Raw genomic sequence first — 14,328 nt, 5'->3', positions numbered from 1 at the left:
GGCTGCGTTCCTGTCTTGCATTGTTGTCTCTTATGTCAGTGTGTGAAGTGCCCTCCTTTCTCACCCCTCCCAGTGGTTAGATCCCACCACCACTCATACTAGCTCTCATGCTGCTTTTCCATGAAGCTGCTTCAGGTTCCCAAAAGGTAGTTAGATGCCCTTTCTCTGTATACCAAAGTGTGCTGTACTGTTGGATATTATATAATATCTTCCAGGTCACCCTGCATGCTGTCATCAGATTTATGTTAAAAATGGTCAAATATTGGCAGTTTTCATGTAGTTCTGTCTAAAATTAGCCGTGTTCTGTATGGAACTTGATAGGTCTCTCTGTGAGTGTGTTACAGTCAAGAAACATTTAGCAAAAATTCCTTGGTATCTTTTTTAAAAATAGGAATCCTTATTAAGTCCCATTAAGCTGTCGTAGTAGGCCTGTGCTTAGAGAATGGATGCTTTAAACATCTAAATATGGAAAATATTTACTTTCACTAAGTTTAATTTTTATTAGTCTTAGCTATTTTTTCCCCTGGTTGTTTTCGTGATCTTTTAAAATCCTGATTCATAGAACAATGGCTCAGCTATAGCTTGCAGTTTGCAGAGTCCCTGTGTTATTCTCCCCACGGGGCAGGCTTCACTGCGGGCTTTGCACAGATCTAGCCAGCTCCACAGCTATTCAACTCACACGTCTCCATCCTGGCTGTAGTGACCAGGGGGGAGAGAGAGAGGAGGGATGGTCTTGGTGTCTTTGAGGACTGTGAGCAGGCACCGGGATATGGGTGTGGGTCAGCAAAGGAATGGTAGATCATTAGTTTGGTATGACCTTGTTTTGCTCATGGGATCATGTTAGCTACTTGTGATCATTATTTGCGAACCAAATCTGAAGTTCTGGCCCAGCTGTGGGAATAGCAGCCTATCATTTGTGGTCTATGCCTGTTCACCTGCCTTTCCTTCCTTTGCTCATGCCACTCTGAGATGCCCAGCAGACTTCCTGCTTCTGTCCTGTTCATCAGGCTTGTGATCACGTGTGCTGAGGCTGTCAGTGCCTCCTGTCTCCAGAGATGTGAAATCACTTAAAGGACTATGTGATGCTCTTTTTCATCCGTTCTTTCTTGAGCTCCAGTTTCTTCTTTGCTGTGTTGGTCTACCCTTTCTAGCTCAAAGGACTTTTCTTTGATAAGGAAGATAGAAGCAGAGATAGGGGCGAATAGTTCTGCTTTCTTGCATTATCAGCCCAAATCACCCCATCTATCAGCAATGAGCCACTCCCTTCCTTATTCTTGCTTCTAGAATAGTTGAAAAAAGTTCTTTATCTGTGCAGGGGTTCTAGGTTATCTCCATGCCTGGTACTTGGTTGTAGCCCATGGCAGTTCAGTATCCAAGTGGGTTCCATAGTAATGGGAACAGGGACTGCTTCTGACAAGAACTGATTGGCCTGCTCTTTGATCACCTCCCCCTGATGGGAGAGCAGCCTTACCAGGCCACAGAGGAAGACAATGCAGACACTCCTGATGAGACCTAACAGACTAGGATCAGAAGGAAGAAAAAGAAACCCTCCCCTACCAGTGGACTTGGGGAGGGGAGTGTGTGGAGAAGGGGAAGGAAGGGGAGGTTGGGAGGGGAAGAGGGAGGGAACTAGAGGGAGGATACAAAGTAAATAAAGTATAATTAAAAATAAAAAAAAGAATAAAAGAATTGGAAAGAAAAAAATGTTTGATGAATTAAGAATCTATACAATTTATATTTTGGGGTACCATACATGTTTGAGGTACCACAGTGTCCTTTTTATATTTAAATAAAATAAAAATAGCCTTTAATATGACAATTGTGAAAAAAAAGTTCTTTAACTGGCTTTATACTTTTCCCAGCGCTCATTGTCATCGTGACTGTTAATGTTCACAAATCTGTGTTTGGGATCCGTGCTACTCTAAGCAAGTCTTCATAGAGGACCTCCTTTCGTTACATATTTAAAACCCTCTTCAACTAGTTAGTTCACTTGTGTGTATTGCTGTGACTTACATGTATGTCTGTACACTACTTGTAGGTGCCTGGTGCCCGAGGAGACCAGAAAAGGATACTGGATCCCCTGGAGCTAGAGTTACAGGTGGTTGTGAGCCATCATCAATCAGGGTTCTCATAATTTAGAAACCTGGATAATCACTGTATTAAGTTTGTTTTTTATTACCCCAAAGAGAGAATATGAGAGCAAGTCAAGTTAAAAATATGTATTTGTTTATGCTTATAATGTTTGTACTAACATATATAGGCAATCTATGATAATGTATTTTTATACATGTACATAGTATATTTTGGTCATATTCACACATACACACACACACACACACACACACACGCCCCTTACCATCTCTTGTTCCCTTCCCACTCATGCTAATTCACTTTCTCTTCCCATCCACCTCCTTTCATGTTTCTGTTTTATTGGTGACCACTGAATCTTCAGTATAGCTCACAGCATCACGAGGCAGCTCTGTTTACAGGAGCACCAGCATCTCACCAGGGCTACACCACAGAAGAAAATGTCTCTCCCTCATCTTGACAGGGTGCTGCTGGGCCTAAATTGAAAGAAGAGGTCAAGGAGGAACATTACCAGCAACAGAGAAGCTGGACAGGACTTCTTCATGGTGCTAGTAACATTATTATTTGCGTTTTAGACTTATTTTGCTGGACTGATTTCCAGACCAGCAGCACTGTGGGTTTAGTTAAACATATAGTTTTAATTCTATGAATGAGAGAGTGACATGAAAAACTAGCAGAGGGTGAAGGGCTAAACTTGTTCTGTTACATTCAGAGCCAGAGGGTAGAGAACAGTTAGTGTAGGCATCAAAAGGATGTAGTGGGAACATGAGTCTACTTGGGTGGCCAAAGATTGTTTTTACATTTTAATTTTTATTTATTCATCTTATATCTCAGTCATAGCCCCTTCCCTCCTCTCCTCCTGGCCCTACCCACCCTCCCTGTTTCTCGTATCCTCCCTTTGCTAGTCCTCAGAGAAGGGGAGCTCTCCCCACCCCTTCTTCTTTCCCTGTGGCCTGACAAGGTAGCCCCACCAGGGGAAAATAATAAAAAACAGCCAACAGAGTCCATGTCAGAGTCCGCCCCCATTCCCCTTACTAGAGAACCCATATGAGGGTTGAGCTGCCCATTGGCTACATCTGTGTAGGGTCTATGTCTAGTCTATGCATGGTCCTTGGTTGGTGCTTCAGTCTCCACAGCCCCCTACCCTACCCTGGGCCCTGGTTAGTTGGCTCTATTAGTCTTCCTGTGGAGCTCTTGTCCCCTCTGGGTCCTTCTGTCCTTCTCCTCCCTCCCCCCACTCTTCCACAAGACTCCCTGCATTCCACTCAGTGTTTGGTGTGGGTCTCTGCATCTGTTTCCATCGACTGTTTGCCGTAGCCTCTCAGAGGCCAGCTATACTACGTTCCCGTCTGCGAGCATAGCGGAGTGTCATCAATAGTGTCAGGGGTTGGCTGTCTTCCATAGGGTGAGTCTTAGAGTGGGCCAGTCATTGGCTGGACATTCCCTCAATCTCTGCTCTATTTTTGTCCCTGCATGTCTTGTAGGCAGGGTGAATTCTGGGTTGAAGGTTTTGTGGGTGGGTTGGTGTTCCCCTCCCTCCACTAGGAGTCGTGTCTAGTTAGAGGGTGTCCTCTTCAGTCTCCATGACTCCTGTTTCTAGGAGTCTCAGCTAGAGTCACCCCCACGTCCTCCTAGGACCCTACCCTGTCATAGGTCTCCAGCTTGTCACAGAGAAGTAACACCCCAAGTTTCTTTCTTTCTGCAAGCCCTCTGTCTTCCTGCCCCCGCTAACCCCAGGTCTGATATTGACCCTCATTTCTCTCTGTGCTTTCTCTCCTTCCCTGTTCCCTCTCTTCAACCACTTCCGCTGTCTGTTCCATTTCCACTTCTGCGTGGGAGCTAAGCATCCTCCCTTGGGTCCTCCTTGTAAATTCTCTTCTTTGGGTCTGTAAGTGGTAGTACGGTTATGCTGTACTATACGGCATGCATACATGCACAGCGCGCGCGCGCGCGCACACACACACACACACACACACACACACACACGAAATAAGTAGGGTTGAGAATGATAGAGGACCTCCAGGCCCCACCTCCCCATACACGTGCACTCACACGTGAACACATACACCAACATGCGTGCACACAAACAAAAAACAAGCAGACCTAATGCTAACACTGGGGTTTCTGGACTAGTCAGCTCAGAGGACAGGCCAGGAGAGTAGCATTCTTGATGGGCACCATTCAGGCTCTCACCATGCCGCATAGCCGGTTACCGCTTCCTCACCACCCAGAAGCAGCAAGTGTGAGGACGGTGGGTTATGGACTCTAACATACTCATAGCCACAACTGGTAATCCGAGGGGAAGGCTGTGGTCAGCTGTCACCCTGTGAGTGAGGCTTTATCTGCTCATGCAGGGCCAATCCTTTCCTGCCCCAGAACTCCTTCTACCCCATTTTGCCTCACTTTCCCCCAAGAGCCTTCACTGCTGTATTCCTTTCTTCATCTGTTTGCTCGCTGTTGGTGGCTTTTCACTTTCCTCCATGGGAATCTCAATTCCAGAGGTCATGGGGTTTATCCCTTCCCTCGCTGCACCGCTATAGATGTCTGACAGATGGGAGGTAGGAGTATGTTGAATGAATACGTGCAAGGAAAAGATGATGGCTAAATCTTTGTCAGAGGCACACACCACAGTTCTGTTCATAATTGGCAGCCTACTGGGCTGTGAATGAAAGGCTAAGTCACACTCAGTATATTCTACTTTTGAGGGCAGAAAAAGAACATATTTTTGAAACATTTCCATCAAAAGAAATGAAACTTTTAAAATACTGGTGTTTGAAGGGCTTTCCCTGTGGGAAAATAACTGCTTGCCGAACATTGAATTCCCCTGTTGCATAATTTGAATGCTACTTCTTTTTTTAAACATTTCCCCCCTCAGCTTTATTCACACCCTGAACAACGTCTTTCCAGATTTACTTGAAGGTCCTTTTAAAGATACACTTCCCTTCTTACCTCAGAGACCCATCTAGAAGGCGTGGGATTGGCCCTGAGCTGCATGTGGACATGCCCTGGCTAGCCCTGTGGGCTCCTATACTCTCTGTGCTTTGTTGTGCGATGTCAATGGCCCATTTGTGCCTCTTGAGACTTTTGGAAAAATGAATCGATAAGTGTCTGCTGAGGGTCTATCCAGTCACACAAGTAGATTTGGAAGATGTTATGATTTCCTCGATGAAGACGCAGCTCTTTAGTAGGCTGAGTCTGGCTCTATTCTGTGCCTCTTATTCTTCCCCATAGCTGGCTCCTAAGTAAAATCACGAGCTCTTTTTGCCTTTTCTCTTCGTGTCATTATTTATGTGGGGCACAACAGCCATGGACATGATTTCCCTGGCTCAAAATATTTTCAGCTTTTTAACGTTAAAAGCTAGAGAAGTAACCAAGGGGAGGTTTTGAATGCAGAGGGGAGGCGTCCCCACTCTGATTAGAATGACAGAGCAGTGTGGCCTTTGGTAGCAGACAGTCCTGCAGCTCCATTGGTTACATAATGGAATGGTCACTCAGCACAGATACTGGAATCCATCACCCAGGACCATTGTGTCCACTTGCAGAGACAGGGCTTTCTTTGTTTGCAGCAACTCAGCAGCTCGTGGTTATTAGCTTAGCTATTAAGTTAAATCGCATTCCTGGAAAGGAAAATGCTTCAACTTTTCTTTTTTTCTTTCTTGCTTTTTCTTTTCTTTTTTTAAGTGGGAGGGGAGGATGCCTATTTGAAAACCCAAACATGCAATTACTGATGGCGACATGGCCATTACACTTCTTTGATAAGACAACTTGTGTTTTGTTAGATTTAGACAGTTATAATTTTCCACAGTCTCATGACCCCTATCATGGTAATATGAGATCTAAATATTTGCAGAGGCTCAGTGGGAGTGAGAAGGAAATGAAAGGGTTATAGGGTTAAAATATGATCAGAATACATTTTATACCAAAAGAATTAAAAATTTATCTTTAAATAATTTTAGTAATACAGAACAGGTACTTCATAGTTTGCCTACGATGGTGCTTTGGTGTGGATAGGGTTCCTCCAGGGCTTAGTCTCAGGGTGCTGGTGTTGGGAAGTAACAGAATAGTCAGAGATGTGCAGCTCTTTGGAAGAACCTCCCCTGGAAAGGGTTAAGGTTGCTCTTGTGTGATCCCTAGGTTCTTGTGTGAGTGAACCACCTTAAGAGCCAGCCCGGCTCTCTGAGTCACCCTTGCTTCCTATTTAGAGATGGTTCTTGCCACCATGTTGGTGTCTTGCTTTCAAAGGTCCTCAGTAGAGTTAGTACCTCACCCTCGGATCTCCAGAACTGTGAGCTAAATACAGACTTCTTCTTTATGAGGTTAGCCTGCCTTTGCCATTTTGTTGTGATAATGAAAAACTAGCTGATGCAATGTTGGTTCGTTTGTTTTTTTCTCCCAGTCCTGCAAGAGGGGAAACTTTGTATAAGACCCGAATTTGTGTTTCATTTACAGCATCTGCCTACGGGGAGTAGGCTCTTGATGTGTTGGGAGGGCTCTGACCTCGGCAGTGTCATTGTCTGTGACAAGGAGTTGACGTGAGGCTCTGCTGAGACTGCAGATATTGGGAGTCTCTGAATGTTAGAAAAGGCCACACAAAGAAAAGCAGCAGTATTACCATCTGACGTGGATGAGCCAGATGCAAACCTGTGTGGAGAGTCAGCTGCGGTGCATGCCTTCCCATCTGCTCCAGTTGGGAACGATTCAAAGCAAGTGTACGCTTCTACCTGAGTGACCCTGCTGTCACACAATGACCACAAGACAACAAAATGGCCTCTTATTCAATGCAAGGAAGAAAAAGGGTTGGAGAAGGGAGGAATCTTGCAGAAATTCTAGAAGTGGGTGCCAGGCCCTGGGAAAGTGGATTTCTTGATTTCTCTTGTCATTGGTTTCCTTTTCGTCATCCTTGGACTTCTCCGAGGCTGGCACTATGATCCCTGGTCGGTAGTGCTTGTTACAGTGCGGTCGGCTGAAGCGCACAGCCTCAGTTACGACATTTGGATATAGTGGGCGGGAGGTGAGGCGCGTAGCCCACCTTTTACAAGTACCCACGGTGATTCTAACATTAGAGGTTGTGGGACTTGAGCTATTCCACATTTTGAGGTTCTTTGTCCCTGTCATCTCTTGTCTCCTAATAGCACCTTCTTACTTGTCTGCAGTTCATGCTCCCTGTAGCGTCTACAGTGTAGACCCATTTGATCATGACAGACTCGTATTTGTACACAGCGCTCATCCTGACATATTCGCCTGCTTACAGCCCCCTACTGTCTCCCTAACACAACTCCTGCCCGACGTTTTAGAAGGAGATGCTTGGGTGCAGTGCTGTTTCAGTCGTAAAGACTTACTGCTTTACGACTTCCAACAGCCTTTCAGGCTTAGCCCCTGGCTGAGGAAAAGGGCAGGTAAAGGCTTCAGACGAAATGCAGACTTTCTCTGTGTGACGTCTTGTATGTGTGAAGCGCTGAATGCTGTTTGGTGAACTGACACCACACAATTCAGTTTCTTGCAGTGCGTTTATTCACACTCATGTTCTGAGGCTGGTGGGTTTGATTGTGCATTCATTTCTCTGGCACTCCTACTTGGAACTAAGAAATTAAGCAAATGCAGGTTCCCACTCTCTTTTGAGATCTAGCCGTCAGCTCTAGAACAGCTGATAGAACAATGAGAGCAGTGTGACTCCAAGAGACCAAAAGTTTGATTCAGCATCTCCATCTTGATAGGAAAGGAATTCTAGAAAAAAAAATCTCGTGAGTTTGGTAATTTTTAGTTATGATAATGAACTATAGACCTGACTAGTCTCAATAAAAAGAAAAGCTCAGAATACTCATTCTAGCAGCTGCAGTACAGTTCTTCACTGCTGTGAAGAAAATCAGCTTACTTTGTTTACCTGTGATTTTTAGTTTAGATTTTTGTATTTTGCATGGGATCTGTGGAGTCTCATATGCCTTTTATAGATATTTAAAAATTATGCCTACTTTAATTACCTGTGTGTTCTCCATTCATTACTGCAAACATTTATAGAGCACTCATTGCATGGTAGACCCTTTATGACCAGAGACAGATCCTGGAACAAGACAGACAGGGTTGCTGCTCTTCTGTTTATAGCTAGTTCGTGAGGTGGGGAACGTGGGTTCTCTGTGACTGCAGGGGGATGTGGGGCGTGGGGTGACTGGTGCCGATGCTGCTTGTTTGTACGAATGAGTAAGGAGCCATCCAGGAGACCGTGATTGGCCAGCCCAGCACAGATAGAGCTAATGCAGAGCTTTGTAGGCATGATGAACCTGCTGTACTTTAGGAACTCCCTGCAGGTCAGTGAGTGAGGCTGGGGCGCAGGGAAGGAAGTGGATGGTTGGAGTGGTGAAGGTCAAGGGAGTAGCTGGAAGTGGCCTTGGGCGTTCTAGCAGGTTGGACCGTTTCCAAGTGTTATGGAGCGAAAGAGAGGTTTTAAGCAGGAGAGCAGCATGACCAATTTGTGTGTTTAAAAAGTCACTTGCGACCTAAGAATGGTTTAAGAAGAATGAACCTTCTAGTCATAAAATTGTGAACAAAGAAAAAGAAGTGGGTGCTGGCTGTGCTGTGGCAGTTTGTGCTGCAGACGCTTTGATGACCGTGCCCAGCGAGGGCTTAGGTGAGATGGAACGGGCATTGCTCTGGTGGGTGCTGTGTTCTCATAAGTTCCCAGCTCCTCTGGAGCGCACGTTAGGGGGACTGGTACATAGGTGAGTAATCTTATTCTTCTAGGAAGTAGAGGATCCCTGTCAACAAATAGTCTGGGGTGGAAACAGTGTGGCTGTTATGAACAAACCTGCAATTCGTCTGTCTTCATCTTCTGGTGGGTGGACGTAAGCATTCCTGTTGGGGACATACCTGGGACAAACTGCTGAGGGTAAATTTAGCTTTTGCAGATACTTGGACTTTATTCTAAAGCACAACAAGCACTGTAGAGGCATGCATCCTCATGGCCACAGGTCCCAGGTTAAGGTGAGGCTGGAAGCAGGTGAGCGAGATTAATGTGCTCCACTACACATGCTCAGTTAAGGTATGGGGTCTACATCAGGACCAGGCGATGGGACTGAGGAGGAAGAGTAGAACAGAGGGACATTAAATACCGCATGAAGAACTAGTGGGGAACTTGTGGATTTCAGGAGAACTTTACAAGTGCTGAGATAATATTGTGCAACGTCACAATCCGAGTCTAGACCTGAGTTTGAATCCTGGCCTCACCACTTAGCATGTGACCTGTTTGGCTTCTTTGCAGTTTCCTGAATTAGAGGGAGGGAATAATAGATGTATCTGCTATGTAGGTTATTATTAGATTTATGCACAACATTCTTAGGATCTTAATTGTTTTTGTCAGTTTTTCTTAGAAGAAACCAGATTTATTGAGTACACTGCAAGGGCTGAGCAGCAACTGGAGTACCATTTATAACCTGTTATTGTTCTTGAGCAAAAAGGTCAATGAGTTCTACATTCACAGTGCCAGTTCTCTGGTCACCACGGGAAGTAGGTGCTAAAACATTTCCCAGAGTGGACAACCAGCGGGAAGAGAAATGAAAGCAGAGGCCAACTCTGTAGGCTGGTTGTGACGCCTTTCCTTGTCACAAAACCCATAGGGTTTTATAGCATAAACATTCAAGAAAGATCACCATGGTTTTCTTGAAAGTGTCTCGGGCGGTTGGCATGAGTGTCAGGAAAGCCATCACATACTGCATAGTTATTTAATCTCAAGTATTTGGAATTTTATCCCACAGTTAGAAAAGCCATCTTCATAATGTCAAGGAGAGTTGGGGAAGAATCAACGATCTTGTTCTTTGCCTATGAGAAAACTAAAGAGTAAGTGACGTCAGGTGGCCTTGTCCAAGCTTATAGTGGTTAATTTCTTCCTGTCCCTTCACTGAGCCTTTATTTGTGCTTGTTTTCACATTGTCACACTTTCTTTCTCAAATGGCAACAAGCGCACCTTCTGCAAGAGGAGTCACCAAACCTGCTTGGGCTTTCTTTTAGGTCTTCTGGAGCACAGGGTGAGAAGTCCGATTTGTCACCCAGAACCTGAGGTGGTTTTCTTGTAGTGCCGGAGGGAGGAGACAAGTAGATCCCCAAGTATTCATTGTTTCTTGGTAAAAGTTTAGAAGTTCAACTATTTTTTTCTTGTAGAAACTTATCATCACTCCGATTGAAAGTTAGGAACCTTCTTCTGAACTTTCGTTGTTTTATAATGCTGAGTGGTACCTTCATTTAACAGGATTAAATGAACATTAGGACGTGGTCCTTGACGATGCTGGAGACAGCACTGAACAGTGGTGGCAGAGGGCTGCTGCTTATATGCTGCTCCTGCCTCATCTGCAGCCACCATTCACACTGATGGGGTGGGGGTGAGGTGGTGGGTGATTAGGAAGAGCTGTGCCTATGACAGAGAAGCAGGCCACACCTCTCTGGCATTTCTAGTACGCTCCCGTAAAACTCACAGGCTCACACAGCTTGAAGACTCTGCCTGTGTGGGATAGGGGCCCATCAACTCAAACTAGACAGATGCGCCCAGGGATCTGCTTTCATCTTATTTAATTGTAGAGGAGGAACATTCATCTGGGTGATATCTCAACATCTCGTCTGTCTGGTTCTCTGTTGTGTCTATGACTTCCAGCAACCATGCAGCAGAGACTCAACAAGTGTTTGTTGAATGAATTAATTGCCTTAAGTACATTTATGTACAAACAAAAACAAATTATAAATTAACCCACTGCTGAGATGCATAGGGAATGCTAGTAAGTTCTCAATGATTTATTGGACTAGAACTAGAAATAAAATCTAGTTTCTTGCATTTTTATTCTATTACTTATAAGCCTTATCAATGAATCTCAGAGTTGTATAGTTTTCTCCCTTTAAAGTTTCTGCACATTCACTTAGCACTTATTAAATGTCTGTTATACATTAGTGTTAAGCTTTATCTCTTCATGTCATTAAGCAAAAAAGTTCACATTCAGACTATAATCTGTACTATTAGATTTTTTTTTTTAAACAGCAGAAGCCCCATATATTAAGGTTTCCTTAGTGTCTCATTTAGGTCCCTTGCACAATGGAGAATATTTTAATGCTGTCTTCACTAAATGACATCAAGACTGCATCATGAGCCATGAGAAATGATGAGCATGTCATTAGGCAGATAAACTTTTTCTTTACAGCTGACACCTTTTTACATGTGTATTTTTGGCCATTAATATTTAGTGAACAAAAATATTTGCTTTTTAAATTTCTGCTCATTTGGAGAAGTTTTGCCTATGTTCTTCCCAGCATGTATTTTCGATAATCCACTTTCTTTTTCTTTCATATATATCAGACTTAAGAACAGTAAGCCTACCTTTTTATCTATGTCCTATTTTCAATTATAATACTGCTTTGTTTTGATTCCCTAAAAACCTTTGACTCTAGAATAGATTTAAACCTAACATGTAGGCAAATTAATTAGCAACTTTAAACTTGGTACAGAATGTGAGCACTTCCTAGGGGCCTCAGCTGCTGTAGGATTCGGGAGTCTCCATGCAGCCACTCCTTGCCCTCCTAGCTTCTCTTGTACCCTTTGGTGAAGCTTTTCATCCTTCTTAGACATGATTTAGTTATCTAAGAACACGTAATAATGAGGGGAACTTCTCTGCCAAAGAAGGCCATTAGTACTAAGGCAATATTACTTTTCAGTCTATGTAAGGAGTTAAAAATAATACTGGAGAGTACTTGAGATGATAAGACCCAATTTTTAGTGAAAGTAGTAAGGCCAGAGAAAAAAATGAAAGGGATTTAGTATTTCACACACAATATTTTATTTGTGGACAGGAAATAATGTGTAGGTTTGCTCTTTGTCTAGGTCTATTATATTTTATATATTTTTACAAGAGTGTTTGAAGTAGATAGATTCTAGGCCATTGGGTTTTGATAGTCTACAGTATTCAGACATGGAGACTGTACAATACCATACTGCTTTGTGTTGTTAGGCAACACATTACCATGGGGAAAGGGAGCTGCTTTTAAGTTTTGGTATTGATGCTTAGGCTAGTTGGTTGAGTAACTTTGGGTGATCTCTTCAAACCTTCATTGCTTTTCCTCAGGTGAAGTAGTGACAATTCCTGTAGCAAAGGGTATAGTGTAGACTGGGTATCTGGTCCACAGCAAGTGCTTGATAGTAAAGGCCAGCTCTCCTTCTCCTCCCTCTGCCTTTATAGCACAACCACAGCTTCTTAGAATTAATTTACAGTGCCAGAAGAGCAGTTTTCAATACGAGAAAAATAGTGTCTCTTTCCAAGAAATGTGCTCAAGAGAGATTGAATTAGGTTCTGTATTCGATTGTCTGATCACGTGCTTGGAAGATCCCTGTGTGCTGTGTAAGGGAGCCTGCACTGTAGGATATTACTTATGGTAAACACAGTACTAAGGGACCCTGTGTCCCACAGCTTTGTACAAACAGTAAAGCTGCATTTTATAGCTGACGTTTTAAGCCACACATCAACTTGATCACATCATTGTCATACTGAAAAGGAAAAGAAACAAGCTACACAATATCATTTCTGGAATTTCAAAACCCAGGAATGTGTGTGTGTGTTCATGTGTATGTGTATACGTGTGGCAGGATATTCATGAACCTGTGTGTGCTACATGGAGGTCACATGTCTTTCTCATTTGTTCATTGTTTTAGTTTTTGAGACAGTGTCTCTCACTGACTGTGGAGCTCACCAATTCTGTTAGATGATCCTACCTATTTTCTATCAGTGAGTCCCATGGATCCTCCTTTCCTTACCTTCCAGTGTTGGGATAACAGACATGTTCTTGAAGTACCCAACTTCTTTATGTGGGTGGGAGGGTTCCTAACTTAGGTCCTCATGTTGCATGGTGAATACTTTGCCAACTGAGCCATCCCCAGCTTAGAGTTTTGGTTTTTATGCCTGGTCTTTGTGGTAATAGATGATAGTAAGAGTGGGAAATTGGTTTTTAGATTTATTTATTTTTATTTTATGTTCTATGGATGTTCTGCCTCTGTGCATGTCTGTGCACATGTCTAGAGCAACCATGAGATCAGAAGAAGGTGTTGGATCCTCTGGAACTGGAATAACAAATGGTTGTTAGCTGCCCTGTTGGTGCTGGGATAGAACCTTGGTCTTCAAGAAGAGCAAGCAGTGCTGTTAGCCACTGAGCTATCTCTCCAGCCCCCTAATGGTGGAAAGTGTTTAGTTTGGTTAAAATTGAGCTAATCCCATAAGAAGATGCAGAAGAGAGATTTCTTAGTGTGATATACAGAATAAGAACCAAACTAATGACCTTCAGTTTGGGGATGTCAGACAGTCACCCAAGCTTAGGATCTGTAAATGGAAACTTAGAACTCTCTCAAGATTACAAAGCTCCAGGAAGCTGTCTATGGGATGTATAGGTTGGTGGGAACTCTCAGGGCTGTGGAGAAGGCTTTCCATTCATAGCTGGCTTCATTCACAAAAAAATAGTAGGTCACACAGAAACTCACTACCATCTGCCTACCATTACAAATAGATATTAGTCGAGTTACACAAATCAAGTGAAAGTACAGATGGCAAGGACTTCCATGAGCTTGGGACCACAGCATCTGCTCATGTTGGACACTGGAAACTCTCAATGAGAGGACAGGGAGGGGACTGTGATTTGGGTAAGTTTGCCCCATACAGTTCTCTGTGGGACAGTGTGCACGGTTTTCTAGGGAGTGCAGTGGGGGTTATCCTAGTTCAAACTCTTAAATCCTTAACTTCTCAGGGTAACAGATGATTTCTCTTTATAGGCAGATGACCAGAACATTGGGACTTTGAGGTTTAGCGCTAGTTTTGAACTAACTTAACCTCAGAAGCAGGAGCAGACTGCAGAGTCAGAGGCACCTCAAGTACCATGTGCTGGGGGAACTGAGGCAGGAGGATCACTGGGGTGCTAGGCACTTGAGGCCAGACTGGGCATCAGGACCTGATTTCAAGAAAAGAAAAATTAAATAGACAGAGAGGAGGAAGGGCTGAGATCATTCACAGCAAACTACGGACCCTTAAAAGATGACCAGAAATAGTCATTTGTGTTAGAAATATTAAATAAGTAGTCTGTTGTGGAAAAAACAACTTCCTGTTTCCTCAGGGACGGTTCCTGGCCTCTCTAGGGGTGATCTAGGAAACACTGCTGAGACAGGATGGAGGGGGCTGGGGCTTCTGTGTGATAAAGGCTGGCTATTGTTCCATGTTAGGACTCCCTTAGCTT

General features: G+C 43.8%; 1 protein-coding gene across 4 annotated transcripts in view; it reads left to right on the top strand.

Annotated features, from left to right (window-relative positions):
- Window positions 1-14,328, top strand: part of Rgl1 (ral guanine nucleotide dissociation stimulator like 1) — a 257,262-nt gene that overhangs the window by 163,523 nt on the left and 79,411 nt on the right. The window lies entirely within an intron of this gene.

This window comes from Meriones unguiculatus, chromosome 11, assembly GCF_030254825.1.
Source record: "Meriones unguiculatus strain TT.TT164.6M chromosome 11, Bangor_MerUng_6.1, whole genome shotgun sequence".
NCBI classification, from domain to species: Eukaryota; Metazoa; Chordata; class Mammalia; order Rodentia; family Muridae; genus Meriones; species Meriones unguiculatus.
Note: the sequence above shows the minus strand (reverse complement) of the source record. Positions and strands in the feature narration are given on the sequence as shown.